This window comes from Oryx dammah, unplaced genomic scaffold (assembly GCF_014754425.2).
Source record: "Oryx dammah isolate SB20612 unplaced genomic scaffold, SCBI_Odam_1.1 HiC_scaffold_9, whole genome shotgun sequence".
Classification (NCBI taxonomy): domain Eukaryota; kingdom Metazoa; phylum Chordata; class Mammalia; order Artiodactyla; family Bovidae; genus Oryx; species Oryx dammah.
The window spans coordinates 4,649,178-4,662,012 of NW_024070193.1; the positions used below are offsets into that span (position 1 = coordinate 4,649,178).

Genomic DNA, 12,835 nt, shown 5'->3' on the forward strand with positions numbered 1-12,835 from the left:
GAATTCTATACCCAGAGAAAACAGCCTCGATAAATCAAGGCACGTTAAAGACTTCTTCAAACAGACTAAAATCCATGAGAGGATCCATCACCAGCAAATCTGAACTACAAGAAATGTTAAAAGAAGTCCTTCTTTCAGAAGGAAAACATACCAGGTAGAAATCTAGAACTATACAGAAAAAAAGAGCACTGGAAATGGTAAATAGAATACACATACAGTACTGGACAGAGGCTTTTATTATAATCAGATAGCCAATTCACCCACTTATTAAAATAAAGAAAAAATACTAACAAGATACATATAACACACATATCTTCCAAAATAAAGAACCTTGATTAACAGAACTCATTTCCCATCACACATTCCTGTAAACTAGAGAGTCAATATTATCTTTTTTACAAAAAGAAGTCTCAAGGTACAAGCTATTTGTCCAGTAGTAGTGAGTCATTTAAGGATGTGAAATTAAAATATTCTTGGTTCTAGTCCAGTGTTCTATACACAAACTCTTTTAAAGTGCCTGCCTAAAAAGAATTTCTTGGACTAAATTATGATGGCAGTTAATACATAATTTATCTATTTCCCATCATCTCCAGGGAATCCCAAAGTCACTTAGACACTACAAAGACAGCAAAGAATGTTCTCACTTTCAATAACTCTGAAAAACAACATTAGCTTTTAAATAAATTGGTCAGGTTACTCTAAACTTTCTAGAAGAAGAAAACATTTGCCAGGTCTTCTTGAGGAAAATTAATTTGTCAAAGCAGTAAGAGCAAAACAAAGCTCCAAGGCTGGAATAGGAAAAAGAAAACACTAATATTTAATGCCACTCTATCATAGTCCAAACCTCAGAGGGAATGTGGTTAGTAAGAATAAAACCTCTGTAAAATCATTGATGCCAAATAGATTACAGAATGGGAATCCTGCCTACTATCCCTCTAAATACAAAATGTTAAACACAATTCATACATTCAGAGATTCCTCAAGACTATAGGCAGATCTGATAATAAAACTTCACAGTGAGTGAATCTCACTCTCTGAAAGACTAAATGGTACACAACATAATTCAGGAAATTCCTCTTAACAGAATTCAAAGGGAAAGCTTCTACTGTCACCCTATCAGGACCAACTTTCTTTACTGTGCGAAGACAGCAGAAAAACTAAGTGATTTCAGTATTCAATGACGAATATCATGCCAAGAGAAAAGTATCATTCTTTCAGCACTTTACCTCAAGTAAGCCATCAGGTACCCTGTCTCTTATTATAAAAGTAAAGTTTATCAAAAGAAATATATTGGTTATAAGCCTAAGAGATTTTAAAACATATGTTCAAACAAAAAACATGAATGTTCACTGCAGCATGATTCATAATAGTCAAAAGGTGGAAACAGCAGCACTGTCCATGACTGACGAGTGATTCGACAAGATGTGGCATATTCATACAGTGAATTATTACTCAGCTACAGAAAGACAGGAATGCCGAAACACGCTACAACGTGGATCAACCTTGAAAACATCAAGTAAAAGAAGCCAGAAACAAAAGGCCATATATCATACGACTTCATTTAAATGAAATGTACAGAACAGGCAAATCCACAGGGACATAAATCAGACCAGTGATTGCCAGAGGATGAGGAAAGGAACTGCTTAATGGATACGAGGCTTCATCTTGCAGTGATGAAAATGTTCTGCAACTAGACAGCAGTGGTGCCAGGGGGTGCACAACTTCGTGAATGTGCTAAAAGTCTCTGACCCACACATTTTAAGTGGTGAAAATGATGGATTTTATGTTATATGAATTTTACTTAATAGAATAAAAAAAGAAGTATGTTTCTAATTGTTATTTAGTACCTATACCACCTTACCTGCCTCCTGAGAAATCTGTATGCAGGTCAAGAAGCAATAGTTAGAACTGGACATGGAACAACAGACTGGTTCCAAACTGGGAAACGAGTACATCAAAGCTGTATATTGTCACCCTGATTATTTAACTTATATGCAGAGTACATCATGTGAAATGCCAGGCTGGATGAAGCACAAGGTGGAATCAAGATTGCTGGGAGAAATATCAATAACCTCTGATACACAGATGACAGCACCCTTAGGGCAGAAAGTGAAGAAGAACTAAAGAGCCTCTTGATGAAAGTGAAAAACAAGAGTGAAGAAGTTGGCTTAAAACTGAACATTCAGAAAACAAGTCGTCCCATCACTTCATGGCAAATAGATGGGAAAACTATGGAAACAGTAAGAGACTTTATTTTCTTGGGTTCCAAAATCACTGCAGAAGGTGACTGCAGCCATGAAATTAAGAGATGCTTGTTCCTTGGAAGAAAAGCTATGACCAACCTAGACAGTATATTAAAAAGCAGAGGTATTACTTTGCCAACAAAAGTCTGTCTAGTCAAAGCTATGGTTTTTCCAGAAGTCATGTATGGATGTGAGAGGTTGACTTTAAAGCATGCTGAGCGCCGAAGAACTGATGCTTTTGAACTGTGGTGCTGGAGAAGACTCTTGAGAGTCCCTTGGACTGCAAGGAGTTCCAACCAGTCAATCCTAAAGGAGATAAGTCCTGAATATTCATTGGAAGGACTGATGCTGAAGCTGAAATTCCAATACTTTGGCAACCTGATGCAAAGAACTGACTCATTGGAAAAGACCCTGTTGCTGGGAAAGATTGAAGGTGGGAGGAGAAAGGGGTGACAGAGGATGAGATGGTTGGGAGGCATCATCAACTCGGGACGAGCGTTTGAGCAAGCTCCAGGAGTTGCTGATGGACAGGGAGGCCTGGCAGGCTGCAGTCCATGGGGTCACAAAGAGTCGGACACAACTGAGTGACTAAACTGAACTGCTCCAAAATCACTGCAGATGGTGACTGCAGCCATGAAATTAAAAGACACTTACTCCTTGGAAGAAAAGTTATGACCAACCTAGATAGTATATTCAAAAGCAGAGATATTACTTTGCCGACTAAGGTCCGTCTAGCCAAGGCTATGGTTTTTCCAGTGGTCATGTATGGATATGAGAGTTAGACTGTGAAGAAAGCTGAGCGCCAAAGAATTGATGCTTTTGAACTATGGTGTTGGAGAAGACTCTTGAGAGTCCCTTGGACTGCAAGGAGATCCAACCAGTCCATTCTGAAGGAGACTGGCCCTGGGATTTCTTTGGAGAGAATGATGCTGAAGCTGAAACTCTAGTACTTTGGCCACCTCATTCAAAGAGTTGGCTCACTGGAAAAGACTCTGATGCTAGGAGGGATTGGGGGCAGGAGGAGAAGGGGACAACAGAGGATGAGATGGCTGGATGGCATCACTGACTCAATGGACGTGAGTTTGAGTGAATTCCGGAAGATGGTGATGGACAGGGAGGCCTGGCGTGCTGCGATTCATGGGGTCGCAAAGAGTCGGAGACGACTGAGTGACTGAACTGAACTGAAACTGAACTGAGCTCCCACTACTTAACAAAATGCTGTGTTCATAAAAATCTTTCAAAACTGCTTTTTAAAAATTCAATATACCAACATTCTAGAAAAGAACAGAGACAGTGAACAGATCAGTGATTGTCAGGGTCTGGTGAGGCAGGAAGTCAAATAGGTGAGGCTCAAGTTTTTTAGAGCAGTGAAACTACTCTATATGACAGTGTAATGGTGAATAAAAGATATCAAACATTTGTCAAAACCCATAAAACTTTTTTTTTAATTTAAAAAACATTTAATGGCTTTCCATTCCTTTTATAGTGAAATTCAAATATTTTCCATGTGCAATGGAGCATAATCAACCCTTTCTGTGTATCTCTCTCCTCCTGGTTTGCCTTGGCCTTTTTTTTTTAATTAATCAATTTATTTTAATTGGAGGCTAATTACTTTACAATATTGTAGTGGTTTTTGCCATACATTGACATGAATCAGCCATGGTGAACATGTGTCCCCCATCCTGAACCCCCCTCCCTCCCCTTAAACCCCTAGAACTTTAAGGTAGTGTAAATTCATGTTGAGGTTAAGAATAGTTACATACAGAAATATTTAAAGATATGTGTATATACACAGCTTTATATATACACTCATCTCCTTGCTCTCTCACTCAGAGTGCAGAGAAGCAACAACACTCTGACAGCAACCAGCCAACCCAGCACTCAGATCTTGGTTTCTAATACCATTTCCCCACAAAAGGAACTACAGTGCCTTAGAAGAATGACCATACAACTGAGGCATTACATAAAAGATGAACCTGAAGCATTTTATGTTGCCAGAAAGAAAGTATTCACACACACGCATAGCCAAGGGAGTATGTCAAAGGAAAGGGATACAGAAAGCCAACTGAAAGAGCTACAAATGGCCAGAGCTGAACAATTTGAGCAATGAAATTTATGTAGGTACTCCACTTCAAAGGAGGTAAAGCATAACTCATCACTCATTAAGTGTGGGCTACGCCTAGTGACTCTCTTCCAGAGCATAGTACAGAAAGAGAGGAACAAAAGGGTAGCTTTACAGTGGAGAAAACAGACACTAGCACCAGTTAAGTGATCGAGGTTAACAACATCACTGACAGTCACATCAGTAGTATGTACTCTTGATGTGCGATAAGAAGGGCGCTTTACCTCTGTGGTCTTCCTTCCAAATTCGTATTACATTAATCTACTATTAGAAAAACATCAGACAAATGTCTGGTTGAAGGATATTCTATGAAAATACCTGATCAGTTATCTTCAAAATTGCCAAGGCCATTAAAAACAAGGGAAGTCTGACATACTGCCTCGATCAAGAGGGGCCAAGGAGACATGACTATTGAACGTAATGCGCCATCCTGAATGGGATCCTGGAAAACAAAAAAGGACATGAAGGAAAATGCTGCGGACCTCCGAATAAAGTATAGACTTAGTAATGATGTACCAATACCGATTCATTAATTGCGGCAAGCGTAACACACTAATCCAAGATGTTAATAATAGGGGATACTGGGTATGGGACAGCAACTCTCTGCTATCTTCCCAATAATTCACTAAATCTAACACTGTTCTAAATAAAATGTTGACTTTTCAAGTTTTTATTTTTAGAAAGTTGTACACATTTTATATGGTCTTGGCTCTCAAGAAGTTTGCTGTCTCATTGTGAGGTAAGATATATGCTCATGAAAGAAGTATAAAATACAAAAATAATATTGAGAAATACAGATAAAAGTATCAATGTTTAGGAATGTAGCTCTAGAATTATACAGGAAGACTTTATCAAGGAGGTAAAACCTGAGTTTACACCTTAAAACAGACTTCAGGGTCCCAAAGCAAAAAAAGAACAATGACCGGGACATTTATAAGAACCAGAAGGGTGAATAAGGAAAAATGAACAGAAATGAAGGGCTTGCCAAGTGGCTCAGTGGTAAAGAATTCACCCGCCAATGCAGGAGACACAGATTCGATTCCCTGGAGAAGAAATGGCAACCCACCCAAGTACTCTTGCCTGGAAAATCCCATGGACAGAGGAACCTGGCAGCCTACAGTCCATGGGGTCGCAGAGTCAGACATGACCTAGCGACTAAACAACAACAACAAGAAATGAGAGGATTCAGCCCTGAGGTCACGGGGCAGAACTAACAGGGTTACGTCACATGCCCATTTAACTTAAAAGCTGACCTCTGGGAAAATGTGACCAACACTCAAGGACACAGGGAGCGACAGCTGCTCTGCAGAGCCACAACAGGAAACGCCAGTTTGGAAAGACAGGAAGCAGGCGGCCAAGTTCTTCTCCACAACTTTCCAAAGGACAGTGAGCATGTGAGCCCAACGAAGCCAAGATTCAGATTCCAATCCTGCAAACATGTCCTGCCCACTCACATATCACTTACTATGCACAACAGTTCTGTAAACGTTTATTAATGTTTTGCATTTATCCACTTAAGAGGCTTAAATTTATATATTAAAAGGCATAATGCATAAATACGATAAAATTAATCCTGCAACAAAGCAGGAACACATTAAAATTCACTGTCTGATAAGGCTGTGATAGTTCTTATAGGCAAAAAATTTTCTGAAGGCCTACATATCAATGTAGTAATTTTTTTTTTCCTCTTGTTCCTTCCTTCAGTCAAGCTTAGTGGCTCCCGGTCTGAAAAAGGCTTAAGAATTAAACACGATTATATATGCACAAACATGCACACTATGCTTTTCAAATAATTTAAGGGATTTTCAAGCACAGTCTTCATCTTATGTAATGTTTGTCTCAAGCACTGACTTCAGAACCGAATCCTGGAGACGAGGTGCAGCCCCCCCTGTAGGATTCCTTCGCACGGGAAGGCAGCCTCAGGGAAAGGAGGCGGAGAGGCCGAGTCCCGCCACAACATGAAGGGTATTCTGACAACAATCAGAGCAGTCGAAAAATGGTCTGGGCTACCTCACAGGAATGAATTTTCAGTCATCAAAGGAGTTCAAACACAGGCTGAAAAATCACTGAGAACATCTGAGAAGAGAGCAATTGGGTAAGAAGCTAAGATCTCTTCCAGGTCTTCAGTTCTATAACATGTAGACTGTAAAAACCTGTCAGGAGCGCCAAGTAGTTGAGAAGGACAAAATGAAAAAAAGACATCAAGGCAAGAATGACAAAGTATGTGACGTCAATGCTGGGGACCACAGCCCTGCATGCATGCTCAGTCGTGTCCAATTCTTTTCTGACCCCATGGATTGCAGCCTGCCAGGCTCCCCTGTCCATGGGATTTTTCCAGGCAAGAATACTGGAGTGGGTTGCCATTCCCTGCTCCAGGGGATATTCAAGACCCAGGGATCAAACCTATATCTCTTGAGTCTCCTGCATTAGCAGGTGGATTCTTTACCACTGAGCCAAAAAGCCAGAAGCTCGCTTCTACCTGCAAGTGTTTGTCCTTGCTATTTCATCTGCCAAGGAAGCTCTTCCATCTCAATGACAGGCCACAGCTCAAATATCTTCTCAATGATGCCTCCCCCACCAACACCGCCAGGCACTGGCTTATCAGATCGACTTGTTTTATTTTCTTCATGGTTCACACTATTTAGGAGTCAGTAAACTTTTTCTATAAAATGCCAGGCCACAGACCAAATCCAGATTGTCCCATGTTTTTATATGGCCTATGAACTGAGAATGGTTTTTAGATTTTCAAAAGGTGAAGGGAAAAAAAAATCAAAAAGTAGAATTCAATTATTTTGTGATACGGGAAAACTGAATGAAATTAAAATTTCCGCATCCTAAGTTTAACTAGAAGATGGACACACTTGTTTCTGTACTGTACTGTCTGTGGCTGCTTTTGTACTTAAACAAGAGAGCTAAGTAGCTGCAACAGAGACTGCATGGCGCGTAAAGCCTAAAATATTTCGTTTCTGGTCCTTTCAGAAAGTTTGCTAATCATGATTTGTAGCATTACCTCTATTTGCTTATTTGCTATCCTCATTCTCACATACACAAAATCAGTTTCAATGCAGGCAGACCTTCCCCCACACTGTAGCCCAGTACCTACGTAGAAACAATCCTGGAACAAATTAAGTGCTCAATAAATACTTGAATAATAAATTAACAAGTGCGTGTGTGTTCAGTCACTCAGTCATAACCAACTCTTCCTGACCCCTTGGGCTGTAGCTCAACAGGCTCTTCTGTCTATGGGATTCTCCAGGCAAGAATACTGGAGTGAGTTGCCATTTCCTCCTCCAGGGGATGTCCTCGACCCAGGGATCAAACTGTCTCCCGTGTCTCCAGCACTACAGATGGATTCTTTACCGCTGAGCCAGGGGGGCTTCCCAATAAATTAATAAGTGATTCATAAATGACACTCTGAAGAGTTCAAACTTAAGCCTTCAGCCATTATAGTCATGCATGGATGTGAGGGCTGGACCATAAGGAAGGCTGAGCACCAAAGAATTGACACTTTCAAACTGTGGTCTTGGATAAGATTCTTGAGAGTCCTTTGAACAACAAGGAGATCAAACCAGTCAATCCTAAAGGAAATCAACCCTGAATATTCATTGTAAGAACTGATGCTGAAGCTGAAGCTCCAATACTCTGGCCACTTGATGCGAAGAGCCGACTCATTAGAAAAGACTCTGATGCTGGGAAAGATTGAAGGCAGGAGGAGAAGGGGATAACAGAGGGTGAGATGGTTGGGTGGCATCACTGACTTAATGGACACGAGTTTGAGCAAGCTCCAGGAATTGGTGATGGACAGGGAAGCCTCGTGTGCTGCAGTCCATGGGGTCACAAAGAGTTGGACATGACTGAGCAACTGAAACAGGAACATACATGACAGGCATCAGAAAAGGAGAAATATTCTAGCAGAGACAAGCAAAAAGTTTAAAGTAACGGTAGTCATTAATTACTGCAGGTCACTGGGTTTCTTCACCAAATTGTACAGGGTTTTCTGTGCTCATACAAGATTTTCTCATCTACTGTAAGGTGTCAGAACACTGTCAGCTGATTGTACTTCTGTTTACCTTAAGATGCAAATAATGCTGAGAAATCTCATTTCCTATACATAGTACACAGCACCCACACCATGCTAAATCTTAATAAGTGCTCATAATTTTAATAGATCTAGATCATGTGCTAATGAATTTTTAATATCTGATTCCTCCCTATTCTGCTGATCAGCAATCTATTCTGCAAGCAGCTGAAAACTCCTCAGAAATGAAAAGGTTACCGCCCACAGACCAGAAGCAGCTTTTTAATCTTTCTATACTAGCCAGAGAGTGGGTGTGAGATTTCAAAAAAAATACAAGCCAACTCTGTCGGTAGAGGCCAAGGAATTGTCGCATTAAAATCCCACCTATAAGCATCATTTGTTACATGACACTAGTAAAACTACCACCTACTCATTATCGGAGCCGCACTCCTCTAATCTACAAGTGGGGGGCGGGGGGGGGGGGGATGCTATCTACCTTCTGGAGGAATCTTGTCCTTAACATTGCCATAAGGTTCTCTCCTTCCAGGGTTTGCAACAATTTCTATACACATGTACTTCAAAGACAAGGATCTGGTTTAAGTCAATAACTCCCAAATGTTAGATACATTTGATCAGAAGGCTTAAACAAATCAGTTTTGCTTTGTTTTAAAGCAGCTACCTGCTTTTTAATGACTTAGGAATTCAGACCTTTCACAGAGATGCTTGTGGTACAGGTACCTCCGATAAATATGTCAGACTTATAGCAACCATTTTGGATTAGGACATGTGTGTGTTCATCTTCCCTTCCTCTATGACAAGTGAGGATGAAAAGGCAGCCTGCAAAAGCATTGGCTAAGATCTTCCAAGACTAATGTGTAAGCTGTCGCCAAAGAAGAGGGAGGAAATTAACCAGTAGCTCAAGTGGGGTGCTTCAAGAAGCTGCTGCAGATTCACCTGGGGGGATGTTCACGATCAATGCTAGGGATGATCCACAAGAACCCCTGGACAAGCACTACACGCACCTTTGCTTAAGCTGAAAAAGCTGTGGAGTCTGCAACTTACAAACGGATTTCTGGCCCTTCACGGAAGGGACAATTCACTGAGCCCCTTTTCCTTTCCTACAAGGGTTAACAAAAGACACCTTAGGGCCCAGCCAACCCAGACTCCCATCCTACCGCGCACCACCTATTATTCTCCACGTTCCCAGAACTGCCGGCTCCCTCCTCCCTCCAAACGACAAGTTCGAAAATCAAAACAAAAGGTGCTAAAAACTGGTTTCAGGTGGCAATGGCTGAGTCCTAGTGGCCAACTTCTGGGGACGCCAGGGCGACCGACGACGGTCCGTAGGACCCCCTGACAAACAAGTCCCTCGGCCCTGGGCCCACATCCTCACGCTCCCCTCGGTCCCCGCGGCCCCGGAGGGGGTGCGGGGAAGGGGGCGAGACAAGGGGGTTGGGGAAGAAGAAACCTCCAGGGTCAAAATGACAGCGGAACGCGCCGGTAGAGGAGAGAGGCCCGGCAGGATGCTGGGGGTCGAGCCCTAGGCCCCGGGGCTTCCGGCCCCGCTCGGGGGCGACTGAGGGTCCGAGCCGCGCCAGGCCGCGAGCCGGAGGCCCCGGGCCGCGTCGGCGGCGCCGCCTGGCCACGCTCACCACCTCACCATTCTCCCCGCCCCCGGGCGGAGGGCCGGCAAGAGGGGGGCCCTGGCCGCCTCCAGCGTCCGGGGCGGGAGCACTCACTTACCGGCGGGGAGGGGAGGAGCAGCCGGCGTCTCCTCCAGCGCCGTCGCTCGCGCTCAAGCGCCGGCTCCTGCCGCTGCGGCCGCCGCGCCCGATCCATCCCCCCCCACCCCCACCCCCCCCCCCCCCCGGCCCCCCCCCCGCGCCGCCTCAGCCGCCGCCGCCTCAGCCACCGCCGCCTCAGCGGCCGCCTCAGCCGCCGCTACCGCCGCCAGAGTCCCAGCGCGGGAGCGCGAACCGGCGCTAGGAAGCGAGAGCGCGCGCGCGCGCGCCCCGCCGGCCGCCGCCACCCACAACCTCCGCCCCCGGCCGGCGGCGCACGCGCGGGGTGGCGGCGGGCGCGCGCACGCCGCAGGAGGGGGCGGGGACGGCCTCCGGAAGGCGTGGCCCCGCCCACCCACGCGGTCGCTGGGCAGCGGGCTCCTCCGCGACAGGTGGCCCGCGGGCTGATCCAGGTGCGCTCTTCACCGCCACGGCTCCGGGAACCGACTTCCTCCGACCTGGCCCGGCTTTCTGAGAGCGAAGGTTTGAGCGAATTTTTGGCAGTCGCTCCGGGTCCCTCACCTGTTGGTGCCTACCTTCAGTCGAAGGCCTTCTTTCCTCCCCGGTGCCAGCAGGGTTTCGGCCGCTGCTGGCAAAAGGGCATGTTAGTATTTCGCAGCCATCAACCTGTCCCTTTGTTATTCCATGTTCCTAACTCATTTATTCCTTCATCACTTACACATTGAGGCTCCTTATGGGTGCTGGTGCTGGGCCTCATATGAGTTACTGGAAGTCCTACGTGGGAACAGTGTCTTGACGTTAGAACTGGTGGAGAAGGCAAACGTTAAAGGGAGACTCCCACAAAATTTAAATCTGTGCATAGTAAAAATGTCTTCTGAGAGGTGCATGGTGTTAAAAGAGCCTGTGTTAGGGGAAGGAAGGACAGAGATGGATTCAGCCAATGATTTCCAGGCTGGAATCTGAAGGCTGACTTGGAAAGACTTAACTTTATCTCCGAGGGCCTAGAGCTTGGTGTGGCGAACGGGGCACTGAATGTGGAATAGAGTGTGAGTTGGGGCAGGGGAACTTTACAGTTGGAGCAAGGTAGACTGGTGGAAGTGAGGAGCCCTTTTTTAGAGAGTAAAATGGACAGGACTTGATTGGATGAAGATTGAGGCCAAGGAGGTGACAAGGTCGACTCTTAGATTTAATTAATACATTTGTATTTCTCAGGAAATGCATTTGTAGATCTCAGGAGCTCTGAAGTAGGCCCTTTAAAAAGGTAACTCAAAATGGATGATAAATGTGACAGCTGTAACTCTTAAGTAAATTTTTAGAAGAAAACATTGAGAAAAATCTTCATGATTTTGAGATAGGCAAAAATTTCATAGAACACAAAAAGCATGAACCATAAGAGAAATTATTCATAGGTTGGACTTAACCAAGTTTTAACTTTTGTTCTTTGAAAGACACCATGAAGAAAATGAAAAGGCAAGCCATAGACGGGAAGGAGGTATTTGGAATACGATATATTTGACAAAAGACTTGAATCCAGAATATATAAAGAACTCTTATAAATGAATAAGATGAACAACCTGAAAAAACAACGGGCAAGAGGTTTTACTAAACATTTCACCAAAGAAGATATAAAAATGGCCAGTAAACGACAAAGCAGTGCTCAGTATCTTTAGTCGTCCGGGGACCTGCAAACTAAAACCACAATAAGATGCCTCTGCACTCTCATGACACTAGCTGAAATTATAAAAACTGATGACCCAGCGACCACATTCCTACACATCTCCTTAACTATACTTAAGCTCCAAATAAAGATAATAACAAAGTCATACTTCCACCTAACATGATACGACTTACCTGCGTACAACCAAAACACCACAACACTTTCCGCAAAAGAGGATACAGACTTTCTGAGTGATACTCCCTTTCTGCTTTTGACATCCTGTAACTTAATGCTGTGATATAAACTTAAGTATATTATTACTGCATCTCCATTGTCTGTTGTTGCTGGTCAGTCAATAAGTCGTGTCTGACTCTTAAGCAACCCCATGGACTGCAGCCCGCCAGGCTCCTCTGTCCATGGGATTTCCCAGGCAGGATACTGAAGTGGGTTGCCATGTCCTTCTCTAGGGGATCTTCCCTACCCAAGGATAGAACCTGCGCTCCTGCACTGGCAAGTGGGTTCTTTGCCACTAAAGCCACCAGATCATTACTATTCAAAATGTGTCCCTTGGACCAGGAACATCAGCATCACATAGGAGCTTGTTAAAAATGTAGGATCTCAGCTCTACTCCAGATCACCTTAGTCTTCTCAGCTCTACTCCAGATCACCTTAGTCTAAGTCTTCATTTTAACGTAACCTCCAAGCAATTTGTATGCATATCAGAGTTTGAAAGGCATCAGGCTAGAAAACATATGTAATTTGGAGAATTACAATAAACATGAATTGTAACAACTATTAAAAATTCACAATTGAAGTTGACTAATGAATATTACCAGTAATATCAATGGGAAATGAATGCAGAAGAACTAAAAACCTTAAGTTGTTCAACAAAATCTAGCATAACTTCCATTGAAGTATTGTAATATCTTTGCAGCAATACTTTATCATATTTCCAAGTAGCCTTGTGTCAGTATGTATTTAACTTCACTAAGTATGGGTAACCAGAAAAGAACATAGCTTCACAAAATTAAAATTTAGTAAAAACTATTCAAG

General features: G+C 43.5%; 1 protein-coding gene across 6 annotated transcripts in view; it reads right to left on the bottom strand.

Moving 5' to 3' along the window:
- The window catches only part of TMCC1 (transmembrane and coiled-coil domain family 1), a 155,758-nt gene extending 145,530 nt beyond the window's left edge, over positions 1-10,228 (bottom strand). For 4 of the 6 annotated variants that reach the window (XM_040246749.1, XM_040246748.1, XM_040246744.1 and 1 more), the window contains exons 1-2: positions 10,127-10,212; positions 4,684-4,807 (exon numbers count right to left, since the gene is read on the bottom strand). The gene's annotated coding sequence lies outside the window, so the exon portion shown is untranslated. Of the gene's footprint in view, positions 1-4,683; positions 4,808-10,126 lie in introns of all 6 variants that reach the window. The other 2 variants (XM_040246746.1, XM_040246747.1) reach the window with 2 other exon arrangements.
- Between the last annotated feature and the right edge of the window lie 2,607 nt (positions 10,229-12,835).